The sequence below is a fragment of the Macaca fascicularis genome, chromosome 17 (assembly GCF_037993035.2).
Source record: "Macaca fascicularis isolate 582-1 chromosome 17, T2T-MFA8v1.1".
Taxonomy (NCBI): Eukaryota; Metazoa; Chordata; class Mammalia; order Primates; family Cercopithecidae; genus Macaca; species Macaca fascicularis.
In genome coordinates, this window is record NC_088391.1 from 27,299,597 (window position 1) to 27,315,632 (window position 16,036).

The 16,036-nt window shown below is 40.1% G+C and overlaps 1 long non-coding RNA gene across 1 annotated transcript in view; it reads right to left on the bottom strand.

The window, feature by feature from the left end:
• LOC135968105 (uncharacterized) overlaps window positions 1–7,467 on the bottom strand; it is a 29,008-nt gene extending 21,541 nt beyond the window's left edge. The window contains exon 1 of the long non-coding RNA XR_012426949.1: window positions 7,387–7,467. This is a non-coding gene — a long non-coding RNA (uncharacterized lncRNA). The remainder of the gene's footprint in view (window positions 1–7,386) is intronic.
• Between the last annotated feature and the right edge of the window lie 8,569 nt (window positions 7,468–16,036).

The window sequence follows — 16,036 nt, forward strand, 5'->3', positions numbered from 1 at the left end:
TAGGAGCGATGAGAAGGGATGTCCTTGCCTTTTTTCTGATCTGACAGGAAAAGCTACAGTGTCTCACCATTAAGTATGATTTTAGCTGTAGGCGTTTTGTAGATGCTCTTTATCAAGTTGAGGAAGTTCTCTCTATTCCTAGTTTGCTGAGAGTTTTTATCATGAATAAGTGTTGGATTTTGTCAAATGTTTTTTCTTTTTTTTTTTTTTCTTTTCTTTTTTTTTTTTTTGAGACGAAGTCTCGCTCTGTAGCCCAGGCTAGAGTGCAGTGGCCGGATCTCAGCTCACTGCAAGTTCCGCCTCCCGGGTTCACGCCATTCTCCGGCCTCAGCCTCCCGAGTAGCTGGGACTACAGGCGCCCGCCACCTCGCCCGGCTAGTTTTTTGTATTTCTTAGTAGAGACTGGGTTTCACCGTGTTAGCCAGGATGGTCTCGATCTCCTGACCTCGTGATCCACCCGTCTCGGCCTCCCAAAGTGCTGGGATTACAGGCTTGAGCTACCGCGCCTGGCCCAAATGTTTTTTCTATATCAATTGATATGATCATATGATTTTTCTTTTTTAGCCTGTTGACGTGGTGGATTACATTTATTTATTTATTTATTTATTTATTTGAGATGGAGTCTCACTCTGTTATCCAGGCTGGAGTAAAGTGACGCAATCTTGGCTCACTGCAACTCTGCCTCCTGGGTTCAAGCGATTCTCCCCCTCAGCCTCCTGAGTAGCTGGGATTATAGGTACCTGGCACCATGTCTAGCTAATTTTTGTACTTTTAGTAGAGACGGGGGGGTTCACCATGTTGGTCAGACTGGTCTCGAACTCCTGACCTCAGGTGATCTGCCTGCCTTGGCCTCCTGAAGTGCTGAGATTACAGGCGTGAGCCATTGTGCTCGGCCACATTGATTGATTTTTGAATGTTGAACCAGCCTTGTATATTTGAACTAAATCCCACTTGGTCACAGTATACAATTTTTTTTTATATAGTGTTGCGTTCAATTTGTTAATATTTTGTGTTAGAATACTTTTGCATCTATGTTCATGAGAGATACCACTGTGTAGTTTTTCTGTTTGCCTTTTTTTTTTTTTTTCAATAAGAGATAGGGTCTCACCATGTTGCCCAGGCTGGCCTCGAATTTCTGAACTCAAGTGATCCTCCTGCCTCAGTCTGCTAACTAGTTGGGACTACAGATGTGTGCTATTGTGCCTGGCAGTTTTTCTTTCTTGTAATCTCTTTATCTGGTTTGGAGATTAGGGAAGGACAGATTAGGAAGTAATGGTTTGTTTCAAAATATTCCCTGAACCTTGACTATACTAAGGAGTGATCTTTGTGAGATCTGGATGGCCCTAGTTGGAGGGCCTGGGAAGACCTGCTAGAAATGGAACAGAAAACTAGGTAAAGATCCCGGACATAAAGATTGTCGGGGAGTAACCATAGTTATTTGCTCCCCTGCTAGGTTAATATCTCATCGGGAAGGTCATATAAACATTTATGAATACTAAATTAACAATGGAAGGCTGGGTGTGGTGGTTCACACCTGTAATCCCAGTACTTTGGGAGGCCAAGGCAGGTGGATGGCCTGAGCTCAGGAGTTCGAGACCAGCCTGGGCAACATGGCAAAACCCCGCCTACTAAAAAATCCAAATATTATCTGGGCATGGTGGCATGCAACTTGGTTCCAGCTATTCAGGAGGTTGAGGCAGGAGAATCGCTTGATCCCAGGAGGCGGAAGTTACAGTGAGCTGAGAACACACCATTGAACTCCAGCTGGGGTGACAGAGCCAGACCCTATCTCAAAATAAATAAATAAATAAATAAATATAAACATTAACAATGGAAGACAGTATATTGGCCAAAAACGCCCCCAGAAACCAAAAACACCTTAGAGACAGTAAATGATGTAGGATTTGAGAATGGGATGTTGGTAAACTCCTTCTTCTAAATTAAGTTTATGGTTTCTTTACCTCTTCGCCCACCTATATGGCTGAGGATGGAGGAATGAATATGTGAAACCCTGCCACAATTACACCAAATGATTCAGCATTTTATGCTCGGGAAGACATAAACACAATACAATAAAATCATATTAATTTGAGTTCCTAAAAATCAGACACATTATTGTATCCCACATTGACAAAGGCGTACCTTTGTAACATGGAGACAGAGACTCCTAATGAAGTTAGTGGCATAAGCAAAATTGTGTTGGAGGTAGAATTGGAAGAAGGAAAGATTTGGATTTACTTAAAAAGAATAAACACTTCAAGCCCATTAACAATTATGGTAAAGCCCCATTAAGTTGGACTGTACCAATTTGGCATTTGTGCCAAAATTCAGTGCTAGTGCTGAATTTTACCTATGCTAAACATAGGTAAAGTTTTCTTCAAGATAAAAAGGTATTTTAAAGCCTGTTTCTCTAATTTCTCAAAATACCATTAAGTACAAATTAATTGTTTCTTTATAGGATATACTTACTTCATAGAATATCCTCTATTTTGAACTTAATTTTTTTTTTTTTTTTCCTGAGATGGAGTCCCTCTCTGTCACCAGGCCGGAGTGCAGTGGCACGATCTCGGCTCACTGCAACCTCTGACTCCCTGGTTCAAGCGATTCTCTTGCCTCAGCCTCCCAGGTAGCTGAGATTATGGGCATGTGCCACCACACCCAGCTAATTTTTGTAATTTTTTAGTAGAGATGGGGTTTCACTGTGTTAGCCAGGATGGTCTCGATCTTCTGACCCCGTGATCCTCCCACCTCAGCCTCCCAAAGTGCTGGGATTATAGGCGTGAGCCTGCGCCCAGCAAGCAAACTGAATTTTAAGATACATGTTATTTTTGGAAATAGTAAATGTGAATAATGTCCATTTTAAGATTAAAGATATAAGGTAGCCCACCTCTCCTTGCTCAGCTTCAGACCCTTATAAATCACCTACTTGTTGGACACATCCACTTCTGTTTCAACAGCCCTGAAATTCAATTCATTATTCTGTCAGTCCCCTTACCCCAAACTGCTTTCATTCCTCTTATCCATTTCTATTTCCATTGTCAAAACTTTGCTCAAGTCAGAAACCTTGGCTCCTTCTTTCCTCTCACCCTCCACATCCGATCAACCACCAAGTTCTGTCCACTTTACCTCCGAGATATGTTGAGAACACACCCACTCCCTCACATGACCCCTGACGCCACCCTTGCTCACACAACCAGCCCCTCTCTCCTGGAAGATAACAACAACCTACCCACTGATTTCTGCCTTCTCACTCCCACTTCTCTTTGCTGGAACAGTATTTTTTTTTTTGAGATGGAGTTTCACTATTGTTGCCCAGGCTAGAGTGCAATGGCGTGATCTTGGCTCACCGCAACCTCCACCTCCTGAGTTAAAGCGATTCTCATGCCTCAGCCTCCCGAATAGCTGGGATTACAGGCATGTGCTAACATGCCCAGCTAATTTTGTATTTTTAGTAGAGACGGGGTTTCTCCATGTTGGTCAGGCTGGTCTCGAACTCCCTACCTCAGGTGATCTGCCCGCCTTGGCCTCTCAGAGTGCTGGGATTACAGGCGTGAGCCAGCCAGTCTTTTTTTTTTTTTTTTTTGAGATGGGGTCTTACTCAGTCACCCAAGCTGGAGTGCAGTGGTGTGATCATGGCTCCCTGCAGCTTCTACCTCCACGGCTCAAGTGATCTCCCATCTCATTCTCCCAGTAGTTGGGACTACAGTGTGCACCACCACGCCTGGCTAACTTTTTGATTTTTTTAGTAGGGACAAGATCTCCCTATGTTACTAGATTCCTAAACTCAAGTGATCTGCCTGCTTCGGCCTCCCAAACTGCTGGGATTACAGGCTTGAGCCACCATGCTCGGCCGGAACAGTCTTTTCCAAACTCTGCACTTCTTGAGATCTTTTCAATAGCTGTCAAGACCTTTAGAATAAAGTACCAGATCCTTATTATGGCATCCAAGGCCCTTGTGATGGGAGCCAGTGCTTGGTTCGGCATCATCTCACTCCACTTGCCTCCTTGCTCAAGAAACTCCAGCTGTCTTGACTTCTTTTAGTTCCTCAGTCATTCATAGAATGCTCTGGCACACTATGCACACATCCTACCAAAATGTTTCTTCCTCAAGAAGGCACTTTCTGAGCCCCAGATTAGACTGAGTCCCACTGCTCCATGCTCCCTCTACACACAGGTTTCTCGCAGTCATAACACTCATCACTGTTATAATCATCATTCAAATCCACCTTCCCCACTAGAGTGCAAACTATGTTCCTGCACTGCACTTAATGCCTGGGACACAGTAAGCTCTCCCTAAAATGTAGGTAAATACATTAAAAAGTAATATCATTAAAGCATAAATATTACCAAAGAGTAAGTATTCACATATATGTGGCATAGGGCCTAGACTCTGGAATCAGACTGCTGGGTTCATATTCCAACTTCCCCACTTATTAGCAAAGTGATAATTGGTATAACTCTTTGTGTCTCAATTTCTCCCTTTATAAATGAGCATAACAATGCATAACAATGCTACCTGCTTCATGGGGAATTTTGAAGAGTGAATAAATTTGTGCAAGTAAAGCACTTAAAAATTGTACAGAACATAGTAAACATTCAACAAATATTACTTATTATTATCTTGTTTATCCATTCCAATAATCCTAGAAGGAATTATAGTCAGTAAACTGAGGGATACATACAGTAAGAGTCCCCAGAATTTGAGTAAGGAAAAGGTCACTGTCTTGAGATGGAACTACTAAAAAAGCATAAAATCAGCTGTCAGCTGAAGTAGCCCTTCCTTCAGTGATGAATTGAATATAAGCTGCTGTTGATACAGCTTTGGGAATCATCCAAATGAATTGAGGTAGCAGAATGCATCTTCAGGTCCAGACTCCAAGATTAAATGAGATAATGCTCACTATGAGCATTTAGAAAACCTTAAAGTTGATATTTGTGGCATGGCTACTGTTATGATTAGTAGAGTAATTCCATTACCCAGTCAATGATATTATAATCTGATTGTCTGAAGCAATATAATTGCATGTACACACAAGGATCTAGTAGAAGGGCAAACGACCTGAAGAGCTGGAAGAGCAGGCATTAGTAATGTTTATCCAGCACCATCCAAACAACAGGCATGCACCTGAGAGACAACACAGGGAAAACTCATAGAACAAAGTTTCTCCTGAGACCCTACAAATACCTTGGCTCTAACTGTCACTATGACTATACAGTGGTAAGTTAGATAAGTTAGTGGTAAGTAGTTCCTGACCTCATGTCCAGAGGGGAGATGGACAAACAAATAATCACACAAATAAAAGTATAATTGCATCTTGTGCTAATTACTGTTTAGAGGATTAGGAAAGGCTTCTCTTAAACTTTATGTGGAGCTGGGAGTTAACCAGATGATGGGGTGAGGGGAAAGCTGTCAAGCAGAAGGTAGTAAAGAGCTTAGTGTATCTGAGGATCTGAAAGGCCGATATGGTTTGGAAGGGATCAAGGGAGAGAAGAGCGCACAGGAAATGAGCCTGGAAAGGTAGGCAGGGACCAGGTTACAAAGGCCCTTAGTGGCCACTTGGAGATAGTTTGGATTTATTTTGAATATGACACGTAAGGACAAAATTATATGTGATGAGATTTGCGCTTTAAAAAGATCCTTTGCTTGCTGTGTGAAAAATGGATTGGAGGCCAGGCGCAGTGACTCACGCCTGTAATTCCAGCACTTTGGGAGGCCGAGATTGGTGGATCACTTGAACCCAGGAGTTTGAGACCAGCCTGGGCAACATGGTGAAACCCCACCTCTACTAAAAATACAAAAATTAGCCAGGTGTAGTGGCACGCACTTGTAGTCTCAGCTACTCAGGAGGCGGAGGTGGAAGGATCATCTGAACCCAGGGAGGTCAAGGCTACAGTGAGCCATGATTGTTCCGCTGTACTCCAGCCTGGGTAACAGAGTGAGACTTTGTCTCAATAAATAAATAAATAAATAAATAAATAAATAAAGGTTTGGAGGGGTCATTAAGTGAGAAATGGTGAGATCAGTTGGGAGAATTTTGCAATAATCTAATCACAGGATAATAGTTCATGATGATCTCTTCTTCCCATCAGTTTATAATTTAGTTTTGCCTAAGCGCTTTCTTTGTTCTATGGTGTTCCCTTTGAGATCACAGATGTCTACATTTATTCACAAGCTTGTGATGACTTGTAGGGATCTATTCTTGAAAGGTAGAAAGAGCTCTTCTTAATTGCAATTCTATGCCCTGAATTTAATCTCATTCCTGTGTGTCACTCACTGATTCTGCAGTTTTAACTAAATTGCTTAAGCTTTCATAGTCACTTTTTCCTCTGTACAGTGGGGATAATAATCTCTGCTGTGTTTTAAAATAGAATTGCCATGATGGAATGGTCTGCTGCTTGTTTTGGTGTAGCTACCTTACTGGAGTCATGATGGAGGGAGAAATGATTATGAAGTTGTTCCAGTTAAGAAACCTGATTTTATTAACCCTTCTAGAGTTGATAGGCTGTAGGAATCTGACTGATGAGAATATAATTCACAAGAGACTGGTGGTTCTCTTTGCTTCTTTTCTACATTTTCTCCCAATAGGTGACTTCTCTAATCCCAAGGGCTTTAAATGCTTTTTATACACCAGTGACCTCCAAATGTCTGGGACAGTCTGTACCTCTCTACTAATCTTCATTGCCATATACCTAAATGGCCACTTGGCATTTCTCCTGGGAGGTCCCACATACTTCTTAGGCTTAACATATTCAAATTGAACTTACGTTCACTCCATGGTACCTGCATTTCCAGCCAGAGTCACATCTAATCTATTCCCCCTTTACCTTTGCTCATTTTAATGAATGGATGGTATCTCTTCAACCCAATTGCTTAAGCCAGAATCCTGGACTGTTCCTTCATGCTCCTTCTCTGCATCCAATCTATCTCTAGCTCTTTTAATCCTATCTCCTCCACATATCATCAATCTACCCCCTTTTACTACCACTCTTGTCCAAGTTACCTTCTTCTACCTTTCAAGAATAGATCCCTACAGACATCACAACCTTGCGAAGAAATGTAGATATCTGTGATCCCGAAGGAAGCCCAGAGAACAAAGAAAGATCTTAGGAAAAACTAAATTATAAATCAGTGGGAAGAAGAGATCATCATGCACTCAGGAAGCTCATGCAGCCTCCATATATATGTGGACCGTGAAGGATAAGAAGGAATTAGAGTAGGTAAATGGAGAGGGGCAAAAGTCTCAGGTTAAGGATATAACGCACAAAAATGCAAGGGCAGGCCTTACCAAAAAATGTCAGTGACCAGTGGGCTATGGCTCAGTGCAGGAGGATTGGCAGGATCTGTCAAGAGCAGGAGATAAGGAAGTAAAGGCACCACAGACTTACCTTTCCTGGACTACAGAGTCTGTTTGGGTGACTATGGAAACATATTTGTATAGCTGGAGTAGGGTCAGATCACGTCTGCCTGGAAAGTCAGATCAAAAATGTTGAATTTAATTTCGTAGTCTACAAAGTGGATTTATAGATTATTGAAGAGGGAGAATATATAACAAAATTTTGGAAAATTTACTAGGTTTTTGGTGTTGCTCTAGGTAAGATAAAGAAGGGAAGGACTGGAATCCCAGAGGAGAACTAGGAGGCTCTTAGCCTAATAAATCAATGGCTTTTGAAACTTTTTTTAGGAGGGAACACTTTCTGAAAATGAAATCTTATGTGAAATACTAGTGGTATAAAGCAGACAAAAAACCTGGGTTTTTAAAACTAGGTTTTAAGTATGGTTTTTAAAGTATGGTTTATGTTATAGTTTTAAACATATAACCTGTGTTTATAATAGAGTCGACCAAAAGTTAAAGAAAACTGATTAAACATAAACATTTTAATCTGGGGGTGATGGAAGATAGCTGCATCTTGCATTAGCTTTAGCATCTAATTATCCAATTTGTTTCTGAATTTTATTTTGGTTTTACAGTACTAAGAAAAATCCTGATTCACTTTGATTGACATGATAAGTACTTACATATGGTAATTTTGTTTTGTTTTGTTTTGTATTTTACAATTTTCCTGCAATCCCAAGGTACCCTTCAATTACACTAACTCAGAAGGTAGTGTCATAGGAATTTTTGTTTCCATAGTAAAAATATGATTAGCAGAAGCCTCCAAAGCAAAAACAACAACAAAAAAAGAGGTCATCTATAGCGTGAGGTTATCATGACAGGCCATGGCATAGGCCATTTGCTCCTGCCCAGTCAATGTGGCAAGAGGAGTGACAGTGCTTGAAAGATGCTATGGAGCCTGGCTACGCATTTAATCAGGCGCAGTGTGCCTGCACAGTAGTAGTGGCTTCATTTGCAGTTTTATAGGAGCAGATGTGCACAGTCTGAAAGTGAGAAAAGAACAGTCTACTATGTCGACTTTCCCAATATTGAAGACTTTAGGCTTTACATTTATGTTAGGATCTGCTGGCGCCACAATTCTTTAGTTCACTTGGATTACCCTAAGACTCCAAGAATAAAAACTAATGAAGGTGGGGAGTTGGAGGAGAGGGGGAGGTGTCAGGTCCGATATATTGTTCTTTTTCTTTTCTTTTCTTTTTTTTTTTTTTGAGATGGAGTCTCACACTGTCGCCCGGGGTGTGCAGTGGCACCATCTCAGCTCACTGCAACCTCTGCCTCACAGGCTCAAGCAGTTCTCCTGCCTCAGCCTCCCAAGTAGCTGGGATTACAGGTGCCCACCACCACTGCTGGATAATTTTTTGTATTTTTAGAAGACACGGGGTTTCACTATGTTGGCCAGGCTGGTCTCAAACTCCTGACCTTGTGATCTACCCACCACAGCCTCCCAAAGTACCAGGATTACAGGCATGAGAAACTGTGCCTAGCCAGGTCTGAGATATTTTTCTAGCTAATAGAAGAGTCTCCGTAATTTATTCAGTGATAGGCTTGGATTAACACAAATCATGTACTCATCAAGTGAGCAAATTCCATTCCATAGTACAATGTATTCCATATTACGTATCCAATGGTTGAAGGAACTTTGTATTTAAAAGATAACTTGAAAGGTGCTCATAATTCCCCTCTTCAAATTAAAGAAGGGTGTTTTGAGTCACTTATATTCCAGAAATGTCAGAACCATAAGGAGCATAGAAACTGTGGGGAATAAGTGTCAATTACATTTAAACATATTTAGGCTCTATCTTTTGATATTGTAGAGGTTTATTCATTTGTTTTTAGGTCTTGGGCAGGAAAGGAATCTTTAGAAGTAGAAAAAACTATTTACACTTACTGGGATAGCAAATTAATATTCCATTTTTTATTACACAGTTAAAAATCTAGTTTTTCTTGAGTTTAAATTACTAATCTTGTTATGCAGATGAAGAATAATTCACTTTTCTATGATTAATATTTGGTGAGCTGATGTTGAAGAAACTAAATTTAATTAAACAATTCAGTACCATTTACAAAGTAGATAATTAAATCCCCTTAAACATTTTAAACTGCATTTATAAATTTAATAAAGTCAGTTTTTATTTTAAACATTTCAAATGCCTGAAGAGCTAACTTACAACCTAATAAGCAAAACCTCCCTCAAGTACTTAAATAACTCTTATCAACCTAACACATCAAATGTACAAATATGGCACATTAAACTCTCTTAAACATTCCAATTTCTCAGAAAAAGCAAGAGTATTAATACTGAATGAAATGGGGAAACTGGAAAGGGAAGGCGGTGTGATAGAGCTATGCTGATGGCAACCTTTAAAGTTGTACTGCAAGGAATTGAAACTAAGAGTTCTGGAACTGTGGTTCTCTGAAATAAGAATCACCGAATCCCTCGACATACATTTGCCCAAGTCTCACCCGAGACCTACTAGATCTCATCTACTATAAATATTTTGAAAACATTCCCTTTTTCCTGATATTGTCCATCTCCCCAAACTCCCTGCTCCATACTCCCCTATCTGTGCCCCATATCTTATACCTTCTGACTAGTTGACTCACTGGCTGGAGTGCAGGGAAAAGCTGCTGTGGAAATGCAGATTTGATGGTGATCACCTGGAGGGAACAGTGTGTCCCTTCATAAGCAACTTCCATAGAGCAGATGGATAGTCAGAGACTCGAGCACTGACGCCTGGGAGGACACCCTTAGTGAGGGGAGAGAAAGAAGATAAGCCTGAAAAAGAAATGTTAGCGCTCTATCCACCTATAGTTCTGGGACAAAATTACAAAGTCCTAAAACCATTTTTCCTTAGTACATATGTGAAACTAAGGCCTGAGTTTTACTGGCCAAATATATACAAGGGAACTGACTTCTTTTTTTTATTTTTAATTACTATTATATATTTTTTTGAGATGAAGTCTCACTCTGTTGCCCAGGCTGGAGTGAAGTGGTGTGATCTCGGCTCACTGCAACTTCCGCCCCCTGGGTTCAGGTGATTCTCCTGCCTCAGCCTCCTGAGTAGCTGGGATTATAGGCGCCTGCAACCATGCTCGGCTAATTTTTGTATTTTTAGTAGAGACGGGGTTTCACCATGTTGGCCAGGCTTATATTGAACTCCAGACCTCAAGTGATCCACCCACCTTGGCCTCCCAAAGTGCTGGGATTTCAGGCATCGGCTACCGTGCCTGGTCGCAACTTCTGAAAGTTGATGGAAAATGCATTTTATGAAAAACTATGTATAGATTTCAAATTTTTTTCACACTAAAAGAAGCTCATACTGATTTGTTATAGCATGTCTGAACAGGATCTCATTGAGGCACTAAGAAGGATGAAATATCAGTTTGAAAGAAGCCTCTATTAGAGCAACATGAATTCTGCTAAAATTGAAGAAAGAGCAAATATCTAATTGCTGGTGAGGCTTGGGTGGAAGAATGGTGACATTATTGATGCTTTATGAAAAATTTATGGGGAAAATACCCCCACCAAAATCAGTAGTTTACAAATGAATAACTCATTTTAAGAAAGGACGAGGTGATATTTAAGATAAAGCTCACCATGGCAGACCATCCACATCAATTTGTGAGGAAAAAATTCATCTTGTCCATGCCCCAGTTGAAGAGGACTTGCGTAACAGCACAAACACAGCCAACACAATAGACATCTCACTTGGTTCAGCTTACACAATTATGCCTGAAAAATTACAGTTGAGCAAACTTTCCGCTTGATGGAAGCCAAAACTGTTGAGCCCAAATCAGCTGCAGACAATGGAAATTTTAAACAAGTGGGATCAAGATCCTGAAGTATTTCTTTGAAGAACTGTAACAAGAGATGAAACATGGCTTTACCAGTGTAATCCTGAAGACAATGCACACTCAAAGAAATGGTTACCAAGAGGTGGAAGTGGTGCAGTCAAAGCAAAAGTGGGCTGGTTAAGATTACAAGTCATGCCAACAGTTTTTTGGGATGTTCAAGGCATTTTGCTTAAGCATCTCAAAAAACTTTCTGGAGACTTTCTTGAGGACCAAAGAATGGTAACTTCTGCTTATTATGATTACAGTTTGAGAAAGTCAGCCAAAGCTTTAACAGAAGATGCCTGGGAGAGCTTCACCAGAGAGTCCTTCTCCACCCTGACAACGCTCCTGCCCATGTCAAACGAGGGCAATTTTGGGAGAGTTTTGATGTTAAATTATTAGGCATCCACCTTACAGTCCTGATTTGGCTCCTTCTGACTTCTTTTTGGTTTCTAATCTTAAAAATCTGTAAAGGGTACCCATTTTTCTTCAGTTAATAATATAAAAAGGACTGCATTGATATGGGTAGATTCCCAGGACCCTCAGTTCTTTAGGAATGGACTAAGTGGCTGGTATTGTCGCTTACAAAACATCTTGACCTTGATGGAACTTATGTTGATAAATAAAGTTTGCATTTTTTATTTATATCTTTTAATTCCATTTTTCCGTGAACTTTCTGAAGTCCGGGTGTGTGTGTGTGTCTCTGTGTGTGTGTGTGTATGTGTTTATAAAATAAAATGCTTAGAATTAGAATAGAAATCTGGTGCTGTGGTAAGGGTTTTTACCAATAGTAAAATATTTACAAGTTCATTGCAGGGTTCTGGTAGAGACTAAAAGGGTCCCTGCTCTGAATGACACAAACAAATTAATCAATCTTTTTTGTTTTGATTTTTAAAACAGGAACTCCTATGTGCCTAGCCCCCGGAAGTTGTGGGAGAAGCTTAGGTGGTATTCCTTTCCTCCAGACTGCAATATTGTCGAAAGATGAAATTAACCGCACATAACAATAAAAGATGATGTACAATCAAACGCTAGGCAGATTGTGGCACTCCATAGGTGGAGTGGGAGATGGGAGAAGGAAGGTTTTTGGAAGAAAGCAGGTCAGGCTTTACAAAAATGCAAAGACATCAGCCGATTCTCACAGAATGGGTGGGACGTGAACCCCAACCCACACTGAGGCGTCTGGGTACCTTGAAGAAAAGGCCCATTAGGGAAATACTGACAATTTTGAGTAAGCTGACCACATTTTCCATAAAAATTTCAGTACATATGGTCTGACACATGGTCTAACAACAGGAAAGAATATTTTTAATTGGGGCTGCCCCAGAAAATCTAGAACATATGGTTACTTTATTTACAGGCCAAGAAACTCCTAATTACAAGAGAAAACGGAACTGACCAGCCCTAGGTAGACAGACCTAGCCACTGCCATGCAAGAAACTGCTAAACAATTTCCCTCCAGTCATCAAAGTTTACGTTCTTTTTTAAGGTTTCTGTTAGTATTTTCAGATAAAAGGTCAGTGCCTGAACTATACAAGACAAGCTAGGGAAATTCTACTTAGATGTCTTCAATTGCATTTTTTAATAGTCTCTCAAATTGCCTCAAATATTTTTTGTACTTGGCAGGGTATAAATAATGAATGCAAAAATGTTTCTTCCACCTGAGGTAATAAAATAATATCCAATTTAAAATTTCCTTCCCTTAAAGAAAACGGGAACATCCATGCCCATGAAGTTTTTAGCTTGTTATCAGAGCTCTTATTTATATTGAAAAATACATTTTACATTATCAAGATTGTTATACGTAATTTTGTTCTTTGCTTCCCTGATGTCTCGCTGTTTTTCTCTTTAGTAGCTTACTGTCTAAAACAAAATACATGCCACAAGCTTCCTTATCCAGCTTTGCAATTTAATAATCTTAGCAATTATTGGAAAAGAAACAATTTAAAAGGCTTTAACTCAAGTCTTGGCAGGTTAGAACATCTTCCATTTCACCTTTCAGCCCATCCCAGAGCTCAGAGATCACTTGCCAACTCATTACTAATATTATCAAGGAAATGCACAGTTTTCTGCTTTTATGGTCAGTGAATACATTGACCAAGACGATGTGGTAATCATTACGGATGAACAACAACAAAGTTACACATCTGAGCAATCCTTTATTCTTATGTCTTAAACAAAATCTCAATTAAATGCATCTTAAAATACAGGATAAGCGTTTCTGATAAAAACAAGAAGACGTGCTTTTAATGAGATTTTCTGGGCACTAGACTTGTCTTTTCTCATCTTCCGTTATTATTTGAGGCTTGAAAATACACTGAAAGAGCCCGATTTTCATTAGCTGCGGTTGTTAAAAATGAGGAACCACCTAGACACACAACAGTAGAAAGTGGGCCAGGTGCAGTGGCTCAGGCCTGTAATCCCAGCACTTTGGGAGGCCGAGTAGGGCGGATCACCTGAGGTCAGGAGTTCAAGTCCAGCCTAGCCAACATGGTAAAACCCCGTCTCTACTAAAAATACATATATAAAAATTAACCAGGTGTCGTGGCAGGTGCCTGTAATCCCAGCTACTTGGGAGGCTGAGGCAGGGAGAATCCCAGCTACTTGGGAAGCTGAGGCAGGGAGAATCACTTGAATCCAGGAGGCAAAGGATGCAGTGAGCCGAGATGTCACCACTGCACTCCAGCCTGGGCAACAGAGTGAGACTCCATCTCAAAAACAAAAAACAAACAAAAACCAACACAATAGAAAGGGAATATTTTACACCCACTGAAATTTAAAACTTAATTCAGCCTTAAAAAGGAAGAAAATTCTGTCACATGCTACAAACATAGATGAACCTTGAAGACATTACACTAGGTGAAATAAGCCAGACACAAAAGGACAAATACTGTATGATTTCAGCTATATGAGCTACCTAGAGTAGTCAAACTCACAGAGCAAGTAGGATGTGGTTGCCAGGGGTTGGGTGAAGGGGGGATGGGGAGTTGTTATTTAATAGGTACAGAGTTTCAGTTTTGCAAAATGAAAAGAGTTCTAGAAATGTATAGTGGTGATGGTTGCACAACAATGCAAACGTACCTAATGCCATTGAACTGTAATACTTAAAAATGGTTAAATGGCAAACTTCATGTTATGCATATTTTACCATAATTTTTAAAAAAATCAAAAGTCTAATTATGAAAAGAATTCTAAATGTTGATATTGCTGATTATCCACATGGATAAAAGCTCTCTTTTCCTATCACCACACCTAGGTCTAATGCTGATGGTGAATTTTCCATGGTCTTTGGATAATTGAGTACTCAATAAATGCAGGTAGTGTCAATGATGTGACAGTTATTTTCCTGGTCTCCTTGAATAAGTAAGTATTGATATATTAATTTATTTATTTATTTATTTATTTATTTTTGAGACAAGGTCTTCTCTATCACCCAAGCTGGAGTGTAGTGGCATGATCATCGCTCACTGCAGCCTCAACTTCCCAGGCTCAAGCAATCCTCCCAGCTAAGCCTCCCCAGTAGCCAAGACTGCAGGTATACGCCACTACATCTGGCTAGTTTTTGCATTTTTTGTAGAGATAGGGTTTTGCCATGTTGCCCAGGTTGGTCTTGAACTCCTGGGCTCAAGTGATTCACCTGCCTTGGCCTCCCAAAGTGCTGGGATTACAGCATGAGCCATTATGCCCGGCCAATGTCATTTTTAATAATAGCTGTAGCTAAGTTTCTTAAGTGCTTGCTATATACTGAGTACTGATCTAAATATTACAATTCTCACAGCAACCCTATGAAAGTTTGTATATGATATATCTAGTCTCAGAGAGGTAATTTACCCTCTGTCGCTAACCAGCAAGTGGAAGAGCAGGGGTATTAACATAGTGGTATGGGTCCAGTGCTTACCCTTTACAGCATTAGTCTCAAGCCAGATTCTTGGAAAACAAAGGAGCCTATTATAACTACCACTGTTTTCATGGGTGAATCTCTTTACTAAATCTTTCATTTCTTCAACAAAAGTTTGTTAAGCACTTACTATGTTCCAGGCAATGGGCCAAGTGCTAGAGATTCATAAAACTAATAAAACATAGTCTTACAATCCAATAAAAAGAGAAAAATAAGTGAAAGATAACACGAGATGGTGTGATTAACAAATACTGGGGGAGGGGGATCACAAAGAGGAAGGGCTCACAGTTTTGCTAAGTGTGGGGCACTTCACCTATTTTTTTCCCTTTGCATGCTGTGGGAAACGTTTTTACTCTTTAATTTCACTGGTATAACATGTAAATAGATTGGGCAACAAAGAAAAGTAAACTAAGTGTCAGAAGATATTTGAGGATACAAGACACAAAAGGATAGAAAACATTCTAGATGGTCTATGTTAACAAAAGGATACCAGCCAGAAAATCCAGATTAGAAGGTAGAGGAGAGTAACTGGGAGAAAAAGCAATAAAAAGGCCAGTGTAAGAAATAAACGATATTTAGTGCATATCCTCAAACAGTAGGATCACGTACAAAATAGTTCAAGGATTTGTGCTGTATTGCCAAGGAGCATACAATCTAACAGGCACAAATAAGACAAAAGGCACAAATAAGAAACAGATATTTCAAGCAATAATTTGTAAGTACAAATTAAAATAATGCAGACGATAAGTACAATCAAGGCAAAGGAATAAAAACAGCAAGATCCTAGGGGGTTGGGGTCCAATTTTGAAATAAGGGAGGAGTACTGCTGGTGAAGAGGAACAAGGCATTGTAAACTAGGAAGAGCAACCACATAGCCATGGAGATTGGAACAAACGAAGCCCTACAGCCT